Raw genomic sequence first — 14276 nt, forward strand, 5'->3', positions numbered from 1 at the left:
TTAGAGAGGGGCGAGGGAGACATTTAGAGAGGGGCGAGGGAGACATTTAGAGAGGGGCAAGGGAGACATTTAGAGAAGGGGGAGGGAGAAATTTAGATGGGGGGGAGGGAGAAATTTAGATGGGGGGGGGGGATGTTTCCATTCATATTTTTGTCAAGTTTCAGAAAAATCTAATAGATGCGGTAAAAGTTAAGGGGTAAAAAGTGTAATTATTTGCAATTTCGAGCATTTGTGACCCTTTTTGAGCTCTTGGGAACGCCGAATCCAGTGAAAATGGACAAACGGTGCAGTTTCACGCCTTAAGACATATTCATTTGAATGCAGTACCATGGAAAACCACTATATAGAAATGCATATCAAGTTTTTGAGTAATATGAAAAAAGATCTCTAAAATAGCAGGGTTTTTTTTAGACCTAAAAGTCCCAGTGTGATGCGAACCAGAATTTTGCCAGGGTCACCAATATTGAATTTATATCAAGAACAATGACCTCCATATTTTCAGGTAAATCTAATGGATGGATCAAACGCTATAGGGCAAAAAGTGTCATTTTTGGCCATTTTGGGGCATTTTTTAAACCTCTTTTGAGCCCCAGGTGACGCCGAATCCCAGTGTAAATGGATAACGGTGAAATTTCAGGTCTTAACATACGTATATTTGAGTTGACCACCATGAAAAACCTATATAGTCAGACGTATCAAGTTTTTGTTGAGAAATATGAAAAAAAAAGGCCAGCATTGAAAGTCCCCAGGGACACGAACCAGAATTTTGCCAGAGTCATACTGGATTTATATTAAGAACAATGGGCTCCACATTTTGGTCAAGTTTCAGAAAAATCTAATGAATGGATCAAATACTATAGGGCAAAAAGTGTCATTTTTGACCTCTTTAGTCCCTGTGGACGCAACAGGAATTTTGGCAAAAACAATTTTTTTTTTTACTGCGCACATCTATTTAATGAAATACAATTTGTGGCAAAATTTCAGGAAAAACCAATGGACGGTTATCTGACAATCGTCTGGACTACCAGACGCACAGAAGCCACTCAAAACATAGGCCCCTCTCCGATAAATCAGAGGACCAATAAGTACATTATTATATGCAGTACAATAATAACAAATGAAAATTGGTTAGTCAGAAGAAAGTTTCATCAACCAGCTTAAATTTTATTCACATCTAACTTTGAAAATCTCATACTATAACTGTGGGATATATAAAAATGTGAACATTTCAGACAAAATGGATATTAGTAAATAAAATAATGGATAAGCATATCAACTAGTGATGAGATGATTACAAGATTTCTCTCACCGATTCTGATACAATTACCGATTCTGATTGTTTATAAATCTCTAAATACTTAACTATAAAGCTGTTATTTTTCCCCAGTTACCATGGAAGCAAATGTTACACGTGCATATTTATTATTACTACCAGCAGATAATTAAAGAAATAGTTTTTGGCATTGGAAAATATGTATGAATTTTTCTGATTCCGATACCTGCAGAAGTCCAATTTTTCTGATTCCGATTAATCGTCCCAACACATCACTAAAGCAGAACCAAGATAAAGCTTACTTATAGCAAATGATTGTCTAAATCAATTAAAATACCTTGGTTCTGCTTTAGTTGTGTTTGCGTGCTTATTTGTATTAGTTTGTTACCATGCTTAGCAACTATTCTATATGTTAGACTAGTCTAGGTGTTAGGCGGTGTGTGTTGAGCAAAAAAAAAAAAAACAAAATAGTAGGCTGGCAGGCTCGAACTCGTACCGTGAAGGAGAAAAAGAATGTGAAAAAAACATGACGTCTTTGCTGTTGCAGTCATTGACAAATCGGAAATGACAAATGTTTAAATTAAGGCTAGTCAATTGAAAAGAGGGGATGACTTTCGAAAACATTAGTGAAAGAAAGCAACCTCTCCCTGTAGAAAAGTGCCCAGTTCATGGTGAAGGAATTAATGTTTTTTATCCAATTTTTCGGTATTTGTTGTCTGAAGGGTCGAGCTTCAAAATGATATCGATCTCATGAAGATCTGTTGCCTCTATGGAAAGTTTTTGTGAGACATACAAACATCCATACATTTAAACAGACAGGTGAGATTTATATTATAGATAATCAGAGATGTAGACATTTTACATGTGTATGAACACACAGTGACACACTTAATACAGATAATCAAGTGCAGAGTCACCAAAAACTTATGCCAACAATATCGAGCACAGCAATTAGCAAGACGATATAAAATGGTAAAGAATAAAAAGAATCGTCTCCCGCAGAAGCAAACCAGCTGAACCAAGTTGGACATTTTTCCTTAATCTGCAGATCGGTCTAATACAATAATTAAAGATACCATCATTAGCAGTGATTATTAGAGGGCTTGTTAAGTCTTCTGCTGACTTGCAGTCGTATCTGGTTGGAATGACAAAGACACTACAGCTGATCACGCCTCCACTCGCGTGAGAAACAAAATGGCTGCAAATGTAATATCTTTAGAGAGTTCATATAATCTGACTAAAAGAGGGCCACGAATAGTGTGGTCAAAGGATTCATCCCTTTTGAAAGGAAAGACATGGTTACAGATAATAGACACGATTAAGGTAATAACTAATAATAATCCCTACAAAGGATGTTTAAATACCGTTTACATAAAAGAAAATGAGAAAAGCATGTGCTTTGAAGGTGTAGCTAAAACGTCATTGCTTTGAAAGTAGACGGCCACATTTTAATTAATATTAAATGGCTTAAGATATCTCGTTCTCTTCCACTTCAAGAACCGGGACACCAGGATCGGAAAGTGGGATTGAAAAGTCAATGCCCTCAAGGAGGATGCACTCTGTCCTGCAATAAGTGCCTGAGCAGCCCCAATCAGCATTCCCTGGTAAGGGCGCCTCAGACAATTACTAATAGACTAACCGTTTCTCAAAGAAAGACGATAAAGACTGGGAGGGTGGGCCTGCTAGGACTGCACAGAACTAGCATTGTCTGCCTGCCCATACTACTACTCTTAAACTACTAAGCTGATCTGGCTGAAATTCTGTATGGATCTTTGTTATAAGGTACAGCGAACTATGTATTACGGTATCCAGTCGGTGCATAGTTAGGGATTAATAGGGATTAGTAGTTAATGCAAAAATGAAGCCACCAATCTTGCATAAAGCATGCATTCAAAGTCAGATAACCAGTGCACAAAGATTAACACCATCATCAAACATTCTCTCTACAGAATACGATCTGTCTTAACCATCTTAAAGACTTTTTTCTTTCCATTTGTAGAGTTGCCGAGCTGAAAGTCCAGGATATATATGTACTTCTTGACTCCAGTAAAGCAACTGGCCCTGATGGCATTCCAATTATAGTGCTCAAAAAGCTTCAACCAGAATTAGCTCCCATACTTACAAAGCTGTTTAAATGCTGTCTTAAGGAGAAATGCTTCCCAACACCCTGGAAAACCTTATCAGTCTGCCCCGTATTTGACCAATTCAGGAGACCTCTCATTCTCAATACAGACCAACAAGTCTTCTGCATGTCATGAGTAAACTGCTGGAATCTGTTAAATAGAGAAGTGGGCAACTAACTAGCTTCTGACCTCCAATCTATGGTCCCCTGCTTGTCAAACTTTCACAAAAACACTAGTCGAGTTACAACCACTATCAACAATTTCCTCCAATCTCTGTCTGTGCCTAAATCTAAACATGGATTCCATGAACTAAGCTTCTTTCATAGAACTGCCCGTCTGTGGAACTCTGTTCCAGTGGCTTGCTTTCAAGCTGACTACAATATGTAGTCTTTAAATCCAATGTAAATAAGATTTTGTTGAGTTTTCCTCGGAAATAATCCAATTATACCAAATTTACACTACTAATGATTACTACAGTCCTGAGGACTACCATACACCCATTAACCCTCATCCTCGAGTGGCCTTCATTCCTTGATAATGTGGTGATACTCTTGTAAAGATATATATATTAAGTTGACAAGAAAGTTCTTGCAGTTTTTAACTTAAATTCAAATGAACATAAATCTCGACTCAAACAAAAATTTATTGATTGAAATAAGCACCATTAGAATCAACACACTTTTGCCAATGCAAAACAAGTGTATTTATGCCAGTAACATAAAAATCTTATGTTCTGGTGGCGATGAAGTTGTTGAAAGCATTTTTGATATCATTTAGCTTTTTGAAGCATTTCTTATGCAGAAAGTTGTCGAAATGCTTGAAAAATTAGAAGTCAGTGAGAGGTTAGAGAGTATGGCAGATGAGGCAGAGTATCATAGCCTAATTTGTTCAACTTCAGCAAGGTTGGTTTAGCAATGCGTGGTCAGGCAATATCGTAGAAGAGAATTGAGCCTTTTCTGTTGACTAATGCTGAGTGTTGTTGTCAGTCTTTGATGCATTTCATCCATTTGTTGACAGTACTTTTCCACCATAATGGATGCATTCAAAAAACTAAATGGATGAAACCGGTTGCAGACTACCAAACAGTCAGCATTTCTTTTGGTTGTTATTCAATTTGTAAGACACCCATTTATCAAGTTTTGTCTTTCCAATCTCTCTCAGGTGGTAGGAAATCGTTGTATATGTTATGTCTAATTCAGAAGCAAGTTCTCAAATAGGTCTGCATAGATTGGCTTCAACTAACACTTAGTTGATTGTTGTATGCAGTGGCCGACCACTATGCTCATTGACTTCAAGACTCATCGCCGCTATGAAATATCTTAAACCACCATTGTGCTTTGAGTTCAGTAGTGGTTCCTAGGCTAAACGCTTCATTGATGTTTCAGCAGCTTTTCACCCAAGATTGAATTAAAATAAGAAAATTGCGGGAATTTGCTTTTTTCCATCTTGTATTCAACGTTCTGGGAAGAAGACAACCGTTTTAAAATGATTGTGATTTAAGCTATTAGATGGAGCAAAAAATGCTCTTTAAAATGATACATGAAGTAAAGGTATTATGATGAAAATTATTCGAAATCAAAATTAAAAATTCCCAAGAATATTCTTCAACCTAATTATATATACGAGGCGCATGCAATAAGTAATGCCCCTGACCCACTTCCCATAGCAGTAGAATAACAAAACTTGGCACAGTTATTAGTCTTTCTCTACATAGGAATCCCCCAGAGTTATGCATTTCTCCTATCGTTTGATGCAGCTCTGGAGAGCATTTTTGTAGAACACTCCAGGTTGGTCCTCCAACCATATGTGACTTCAGAAATCAAGGCTGCATCATCTGGGAAATGCTTTCCTTTCAAAAACAACTTCATGGCTGGGAAGTCAGAGAGTGTAAGGTCAGGAGAGTAGGGAGGATGGGGGAATTTGCAAAACCACACCCCCGTGTTTCTGATTTGGCGACATGCGAGTTGTGGAACAGAGCATTGTCCTGCAGGAGGAGGATACCTTTGCTGATTTTGCCCCGCCTCTTGATTTTGATAGTTTCCCTTAATTTCCTCAAAAGTGAAGCATAATAGGCTCCTGTAATTGTGGTACCCTTTGTCAGGAAATCTGTCATCACTACTCTGTCCTGGTCAGGAAGCCAGTATCTTAAAACTAGCTTGATCTAGTAGAACCAGGAGAAAGTCCAAGAGCATACGTCATCACATCTCTGGTTTTTTTTTTTTTATCTGCATTCCTCCACCATTCTTTGTAGACATACCCAATCAGCAATCGATTTGTTTATGCTTTTGTATATCTTTCCATATTAACAAATCCGAGATTAGAAATCCGATCACTTAGATGTGTTTCAAAAAGTTTGTTTGTCTTTGATCTGAAACGTCAGGTGTACTGAGTGTTGATCTATCTAATAGACAATCTTTTTAAGGGTTTTTACATATACAGCATTATTATGTTGACACATTGATTCTCATTAGATCATTGAAGTTAAGCAACGCTAAGCCTGGCAAACACTAAAATGGGTGACCATTTGAGAATTTCATGTACTGTATGTGCTCTCCGCTTATCTCAGCATTATTTCCAGTCGTCTAGCACTTCTCCTTTGCCACTGAACTTAATCAGTGCAGATTCAGGAGAGATGTGGTTGGAATTGTGCCACCCTTGCCTCACAATTACTTGCGCAGCTACCTTTAAGTGAGTATCCATTGTCTCTTGAGACTGAACGGAAGTATTGACATAATAAAAACAATTTGATTTTTTCGTTTTGTTGGCTAGTAATATCTGTGTGTAAACTTCTTTTTTTTAAATACTGTATTGTTAATATCAAAAGTTATTTATTCAATTTGAAATTTGCAATGTCTTGTTTAAACATTGTTTAATTGTAATATTTTCATTATTTAATTTCTTTTTTATATATGTGCATAGAAAAGGGAGACTAAAATGTTCCGACATAATCAGGTTGACACACTGGTTCTTGCTAGATTACCAAAATTAAGCAACGTTGAACCTGGTCAGTACCAGATAGGTGACAAATTTGGAAATACCAAGTGCTGTATGTAGGAGGACATAGATACCTTCCTGCAAGAGGTGTAAAAACCTAATGATGTTGTCATCTCCCTTAATGGGAATATAATGCAACTGGGGACCACTTATGAATTTCATACTCCCATGTAACTTCCCCTTCTGAAGGAAGGTGAGTAAACCTGCCTAGGATTAGTGCCGAAGTCTCTTGGAGTAAGTTTTAAGTTTATTCTTAATGTTAGATAATGGATAGAGAGAGAGAGAGAAAGAGAGAGAGACGTGCAAGTTGTATTGAGACACGTTGACCTGAAGTCAAGATCAGCTGATTGGATTGCATGTGAGTCGTGATCAGGTTAGCTGAATCGAGGAGATTTGGTTGGGACTTGGAAGAGAGCGGACGGCTTCGCCGTTGTCTCCTTCCCTTCACTGGGGGGGGGGGGGCGACGAACGCTGACATGGTAGAAATAAGACCTACAAGAAGAAACACAGGCCAAATTCACTTTCCAATCTTCTGCGAACAAACTGGAAGGTGAATAAAAAACTATAGAACCAATTTCTTGTCTTGCAGTGAAATAAATCTTCGTCCCAAAAAACAGGTATCAAGTCTCACTCCCAGACGAGAATTTCCAGATGGACCAACCAAATGGCAGAAGGTATGAAAATACATGACATGTCACACACATATTCACACTTAACAGCATATAAACATATGTAATAGAAAGACTACTAGACGATCACACACACGACATTAACTCTGGTAACATAATTAAACACCCAATCCTTTATAAATAGACAATACAACATTAAGAGAAACAGTTCGCACTCGAGAGAGACTAGTATTCTCTTAACTAATTAGTTATCTAATTAAGCATAAATGGATAGAGATCATATCGGAGCGTTTCACTCTTGGCGATTATCAAAGTTTTCCTTTCAGTTAATACAGCATTATTGGCGATCTGTCCTGCACCCATTCCATAGCCAGACCGCTCTATTTCCTTGCCCCACCCCTCGCTAGCAATGACATTATGCATCAGGTTGACTGATATTTTGTTTTTCTCTACTTTAACCTCATAACTAACCTTCAGGCTATCTCTTCCCATCATATTTTAATTTCATACCATCAAATCCACTTGCAACACAAAGCCATGTCTATCAATTATTCTATTCCATAGTACCTGATAGGTGTGGTTTAGTGTTGCAAGTGGATTCAACAGTGTAAGTGGTGCGTTTTAATTGAACCAGCATTTTTATATATAGAAACGTTGTATAGCTAAGTATACTCATAATGGAACCACCTGTGTCCGTTGGTGACTGCCGCTCTACCGCCATTATTCTCTTTTTAATCTTTCTCCACCTAAACAAAGAAAAGTGAGCGATTTGGTCATATGATTTATATTATCATTGATATAGACTATGTGACCAAATCTGATGCAATACTCATCCCCACTTTGCATTATTTAGATATTAGTCTATTTCTAAAACTTTGTGTCACTTCAATTTGCACTTAGATTGACTCAAGATTAACATTAGCTGATATAATTGCTATCTGACAAAAGGCCATCTATAATATAAATATCACCTGTCTGTTTAAATATATGTGTGTATGTATGTCTGCCTAAAAACTTAACAGAGGGGATGGATTTTCACGAGATCAGTATTGTTTTGAAGCTCGATCCTTTTGGACGACAATTATTGAAAAATTGGTCCAAAATATTAATTCTTTAACCCTCAACTGGGCACTTTTCTACAGGGAGGGGGCCGCTTTTTTCGCAGATATTTTCAGAAGTCATCCCCTCTTTTCAATTGACTAGTCTTAATTTAAACCTTCACCACTTCCAGTTTGGTGATGGGCGCAACAGCAAAGACATCGCGTTTTTTTTTTTGTGGGAGTGGGGGGGGGGTCACATTCTTTTCCTCCTTCACGGTACGAGTTTGAGCCTGCCTGCCTGCCTACTACCACATTTTTTTTTTTTTTTTGGCTCAACACACACCTCCAAACACTCGGGCACTGCTGGGCATCCAGGCTAGTCCATTATGTAAGAGAATTTGAATGAGTAAAGATTGTTTATTCAAATTAGATGGCTGTCATTTAAATTCAACAAGAGACATTTCAAACTCTATTAAACACCGCAGTTTTCTATTGATTCAACATTTTATTCTTAGTCTGTATAAACAAATGGATTTAATACTTTCAACAAAGGAAACTTTTTAAAAAATATATATATATACGTTCGTTGACCGTTTGTCTAAAAACAAAGTATATAATCTGTACAAGTGCTACACTTAGTTTATCCTGTCCTCGGTAAGTGAAGTAGAAGTACTTCTAGACCAGGGGTCTCACAAACTATGGCCTACAGAGATCTTATTGAAAACGTAAAAATATTCAGGAAAAATGTAAAAAATGAGAATGTGTGAAAATAGTTTGGCAGTTTTCTTTTTGTTCAGAAAATGATTCAAAGAATGATGGTTTTAAAAAAAAAGTTTCACTAAAAAGCAATAAAAAAGTTTCACTAAAAAGTAAAGCTGATGAACAAAACAGTATAAAACACATTCAGTTCATTTTTTTTTTTTTTTTTTTTTTAATGCAAAGCTCTAAAAAGTTAGCAATATGGTCCATGGTTGGAAAACTTTGGAGACCCCTATTTTAGACTAAGTACAGCACAATCATGTTGACCCACTGGTTCTTGCCAGATCACCAAAGTTAAGCAATGTGAACCTCGCCAGTACCAAATGGGTGACCATTTGGGAAGGCTAAGCCCTGTATGTACTTCTGGGAAGATTGGGTGTGGTGCCAGCACCCTCACCCCCAAAAAGAACTCTTTGCTACAAAAGCATCAACGAAGTTGTGGATGGCCTATGCCCCTCCAGGAGCTCAAGGCTATGAATGGATTCTAGACAAAGGAAACTTTTATTTTTGTTCCAATCTAGAGTGCCCTTTTTTGGGAGTGCTGGATTTTCCTCTCACATTAAAAAAATCGATCTTGTGTCTAACTTGCCCTCATGGGAAGGCAAGCAAATCAGAACAAAAGTATTTTATTTTTAAAAAATTACTTGAAAGAGAGGAAAATAGTTAGAAATGCTTTTAAACTTTCGAAAAAGGGTATTATATCAGCAAAAAATTTAATTTCAAAATTTAAAAAAAGTTTTGTTTTAATACAAGAGCGGTCAAGAAAATTTTCTCTATTGTTTGATGTACCCAGGTTAAATTTAACTGTTGCAGGCAAAAATCTGTTGTACAAGTTCGCAATTAAAATCATCTCTTAAAAATATTTCTTTTGGAAAATTTTTCTATTAAATAGACGTACACTGACGTACTGAATGTTAACAAAAATAACCCAGTATTTAATAGAGAAACAAACTGTCATATTTGTCTGCCGTAAGCAATAGCAATGCGTTTTGCAAAACATGCAGGTGATGCTGTAAGAGAATATGCAGTATGTGATAATATGAGCACTGTGTAGCAGACAGATTAAACAATGATTTTCAGGTAGAACAGGTTCATAGTAGCTGTAAGCACAATAGTGTGTGTGTGTGGAGAGGGAGAGTCAAAGAGATAGAGAGGGCAAGCAGAAGAAAAGGAAGTCAGAGAAAGAGAGGTAGAAAGAAAAAGGCCAAGTAAACGAAAGAAAAAAATGCAGGGGGGAGGATAAGAAAGACCAGATGGAGAAGGAGGGGGCAACAAGATGGAGGGGGGGGCAAGAAAAAGAACAGATGGGAGGGGACCAAGAGACAGTCACCAAATTGTTTCTCCCCCCCCCTCCCTATGCTTTGTCTCCTCAGGTAGGGAGGGGAAAAGGCAAAGTAAAGGGACGGAGAGGGAGGGCGAGAGAAAGAGCAAAAGGGAGAGACAGGGGGGGGGCAGAGCAAAAGGGAGAGACAGGGGGGGGGCCAGAGCAAAAGGGAGAGACAGGGGGGGGGCAGAGCAAAAGGGAGAGACAGGGGGGGGGGCAGAGCAAAAGGGAGAGACAGGGGGGGGAGAGCAAAAGGGAGAGACAGGGGGGGGCAGAGCAAAAGGGAGAGACAGGGGGGGGGGGCAGAGCAAAAGGGAGAGACAGGGGGGGGCAGAGCAAAAGGGAGAGACAGGGGGGGGGGCAGAGCAAAAGGGAGAGACAGGGGGGGGCAGAGCAAAAGGGAGAGACAGGGGGGGGGCAGAGCAAAAGGGAGAGACAGGGGGGGGGCAGAGCAAAAGGGAGAGACAGGGGGGGGGGCAGAGCAAAAGGGAGAGACAGTGGGGGGGGGGGAGAGCAAAAGGGAGAGACAGGGGGGGGCAGAGCAAAAGGGAGAGACAGGGGGGGGGCAGAGCAAAAGGGAGAGACAGGGGGGGGGGGGCAGAGCAAAAGGGAGAGACAGGGGGGCAGAGCAAAAGGGAGAGACAGGGGGGCAGAGCAAAAGGGAGAGACAGGAGGGCAGAGCAAAAGGGAGAGACAGGAGGGCAGAGCAAAAGGGAGAGACAGGAGGGCAGAGCAAAAGGGAGAGACAGGGGGGCAGAGCAAAAGGGAGGAAGAGAAAAAGGGAGAAGGGAGGCAGAGAAAAAGGGAGAAGGGAGGCAGAGCAAAAGGGAGGCAGAGCAAAAGGGAGAAGAGCAAAAGGGAGAAGGGGGGGGGAAGAGCAAAAGGGAGAAGGGGGGGAAGAGCAAAAGGGAGAAGGGGGGAAGAGCAAATGGGGGAGGGGGAAGAGACAGAGCAAATGGGGGAGGGGGAAGAGACAGAGCAAATGGAGGAGGGGGAAGAGACAGAGCAAATGGAGGAGGGGGAAGAGACAGAGCAAATGGAGGAGGGGGAAGAGACAGAGCAAATGGAGGAGGGGGAAGAGACAGAGCAAATGGAGGAGGGGGAAGAGACAGAGCAAATGGAGGAGGGGGAAGAGACAGAGCAAATGGAGGAGGGGGAAGAGACAGAGCAAATGGAGGAGGGGGAAGAGACAGAGCAAATGGAGGAGGGGGAAGAGACAGAGCAAATGGAGGAGGGGGAAGAGACAGAGCAAATGGAGGAGGGGGAAGAGACAGAGCAAATGGAGGAGGGGGAAGAGACAGAGCAAATGGAGGAGGGGGAAGAGACAGAGCAAATGGAGGAGGGGGAAGAGACAGAGCAAATGGAGGAGGGGGAAGAGACAGAGCAAATGGAGGAGGGGGAAGAGACAGAGCAAATGGAGGAGGGGGAAGAGACAGAGCAAATGGAGGAGGGGGAAGAGACAGAGCAAATGGAGGAGGGAGAGAGGGTGCAATAAGCCTCTTAAACCCATTTTTTTTTAACTCTTTATCCGCAATTACGGCCGAGTATATGAAAACTGGTTCTTACAGATGCAAGAGTTCTATACACCAGCAATTAACCTAAATCTTTCTTCAACTTTTGTTATTTGCTCAACATTTTGGCAAGTCCTTTCTACGAGCTTCTTTATGTGCGCAATACTATATGAAAAGTCAGAGGAGAAGCATTTCCGTCTTAGTCTTTTCTTTCTTTGTAACCAATATAAATACACGTGGATATTTGTTCATTTGACAAAAAAAAAAAGTAATCAGTGGTGGTCATTCATCGAAACTATTAGTAAACTGCTGCGGATTATATTCCTCTTCACCATGTTGCTGATGTTCAGCATTTGGACAATGTCTAACAAAGAACATGGCATCATTTCAAATAAGATGATATCTTCCCCTATTGCGACACAATGATAAGCACCCTTTTGAAGGAGCATGGAGAGGCATTGTGCCAGCCAATGTTGACCTGGGAGTGTTACGTCATAGTACTGTAGAACGGCCATGTAACTATCAACAACCAGGGTTGACAACTGCCGGATTACTGGTTAAAGCAATTGTCGCCTCATGTATGTTGCCCTAAGAACATCAGTAACTGCAGTTTTACTTTCATTTTAATATGTATTCATGTTTCTCTCAATTTTGTCACTCCGAGAGAAAAGATTAGTTGGTGTTTTACTTAGCACAAGAACAGGCGCATGCTAGCAAACTCTACAATCAAAGCACTGGTAGTTTCACGCCAGGACACAACTTAAACGGAGTTAAAACTACTGAATTGTCTCCTCTTGTTTAGATAAAAGGAATTTTGTTTAGAGTGATCACCTTTTTTTCTTGTTTTCTTTGACAATATGGCTGTTCAACTGAGATTTGGTGTTAATGAAAGGAGTAAATTAGCAATAAGAGCCCTTCCAGAAATGTCGCCACAACATAGACAATAAGACTCATGTTTATGCAGTTATGGTTCATTTACAGAGACTTAAATTTGTATATCTAACACATCATGACATTGTTAGTTAATAAATATTGAATGTATGTACTTACCAGAAAGTTAGAAGTTCTTGAGGTACTGAAAAAGCAAGAAGATTATGTGTAAAACATAGTTGAGATACAAACACATATGCGTTTCTATCTTTATCAATTTCAATGATAATATCTAATTTTAATTTGAGAGTCCATAATCTTTGATAAAATAAGTCTTTTTAAAGAAAAAAAAATGCATTTTTTCTTTTGACTCTTTCAAAATTCCTTAATAATTTCTTAGCATGATAACGAGTGCATGCTAGCCGACTACAACCGGGGAGCTGGTAGTGATGTGTCAGGACATAACTGTCAGGCTAAGTTTAACCTGCTAAGCTGTCTCCTCTTGTCTACAGATAAAATGGATTCTGTTTATAGTGATCTCTATTTTATTTGTTGTTGTTGCAGTTTCCTTTGACAATATGGCTGTTTAGTTGAGACTGGGAGTCTGTGAAAGTAAATTAACATTGGTGGCAGAAACTATCTTGTTCAGCAAATGCTGACTCGCATTTAAAAGAAGGGTGCTTTTGCATTTACCGACCTGCGATTTCCAAAAAGTTGGCTTGGGCTCGCTCGGCAGCTGACAGAAATAACCAGAAAGGGTTGGCCATTCATTCTTTAATTTTTAATGAATGCACAGTCTGTTTTTAGCTATTATGAATCAATGGGAGCTACTTTATAAATTGAAAAAAGTAATAAATTTTTATCACATGGTTTAGGGTTAGGGTTTAGGATAAGGGTTTGGTTAGATACATGTTTGTAATTTTATTTATTGTATTTCCATCTTTTTTCTGTTTATCATTATGATTTTTTTGTAGCGGTTTAATGTTTCGTAATCGGCTGCTTCCAGTTATTCTCGTCAGCAGACAAGCACACCCGAAGAACTTTGTGGAAACCGTGGGGTCAGTAAATGCAGAAAAATAAAAAAATTTTTTTTTTAAAATGGCTTTTATTTAAAAACACCCATCTGTTTTAGTAAATGAAGAGGCAGCATTCTTTTCTTCAAGATATTTTATCAAGCAGCAAATCTGGCTTGTCATGACACTATATATATATATATATATATATATATATATATATATACAAACGTAGGCGAATTTGGGCATATTTTATTGGTTTGAAAATATAGGTTCTTTTTTATCAATCGTCATGAAATTTTAACCATAGAATATTATAATCTCCAAAAAAGGCTGAAAATTTTCATGTAGTTTCGTCTTATAGAACCAAAGATATGAGCATTTCATATTCATTTTGGCTACGAACATAAGTCCTCGCGCGAAAGAGCAGGACATAAAATGTTTTAAATAATAGAATAACAAAGACTTTCGCTGGCAAGGACTACTATCGACCGTAACCTGTTATACAGTCCTTTTGAAATTTTCATCTCTATTTTTCTCGTTATGTACTGAATATTTGTCAATGAAATCTATATGAAATATGTTCTTTATTAAATTTTAAAGATTTTCTATTCTGAAAAAAGTTTTAAAAATCTAATCTAAAACAAGTTATTTTAAAGTTTTTGTTAAAAAAAATTCAGATTTTCTCATTATTCAGACCTGTATTACGAAGAGGGGGTTGCAAAAAAATGATATGTGGT

General features: G+C 38.8%; 1 protein-coding gene across 2 annotated transcripts in view; it reads right to left on the reverse strand.

Annotated features, from left to right (window-relative positions):
- LOC145254851 (G-protein-signaling modulator 2-like) overlaps window positions 1-14276 on the reverse strand; it is a 635388-nt gene that overhangs the window by 441034 nt on the left and 180078 nt on the right. The window contains exon 3 of one of the 2 annotated variants that reach the window (XM_080113700.1): window positions 12704-12728. The exons of the other annotated variant lie outside the window; for it this stretch is intronic. The gene's annotated coding sequence lies outside the window, so the exon portion shown is untranslated. The remainder of the gene's footprint in view (window positions 1-12703; window positions 12729-14276) is intronic. 2 annotated transcript variants of the gene reach the window in all.

Source organism: Euprymna scolopes, chromosome 30, assembly GCF_053919585.1.
Source record: "Euprymna scolopes isolate OS-2025 chromosome 30, ASM5391958v1, whole genome shotgun sequence".
In the NCBI taxonomy this organism is placed as follows: Eukaryota; Metazoa; Mollusca; class Cephalopoda; order Sepiida; family Sepiolidae; genus Euprymna; species Euprymna scolopes.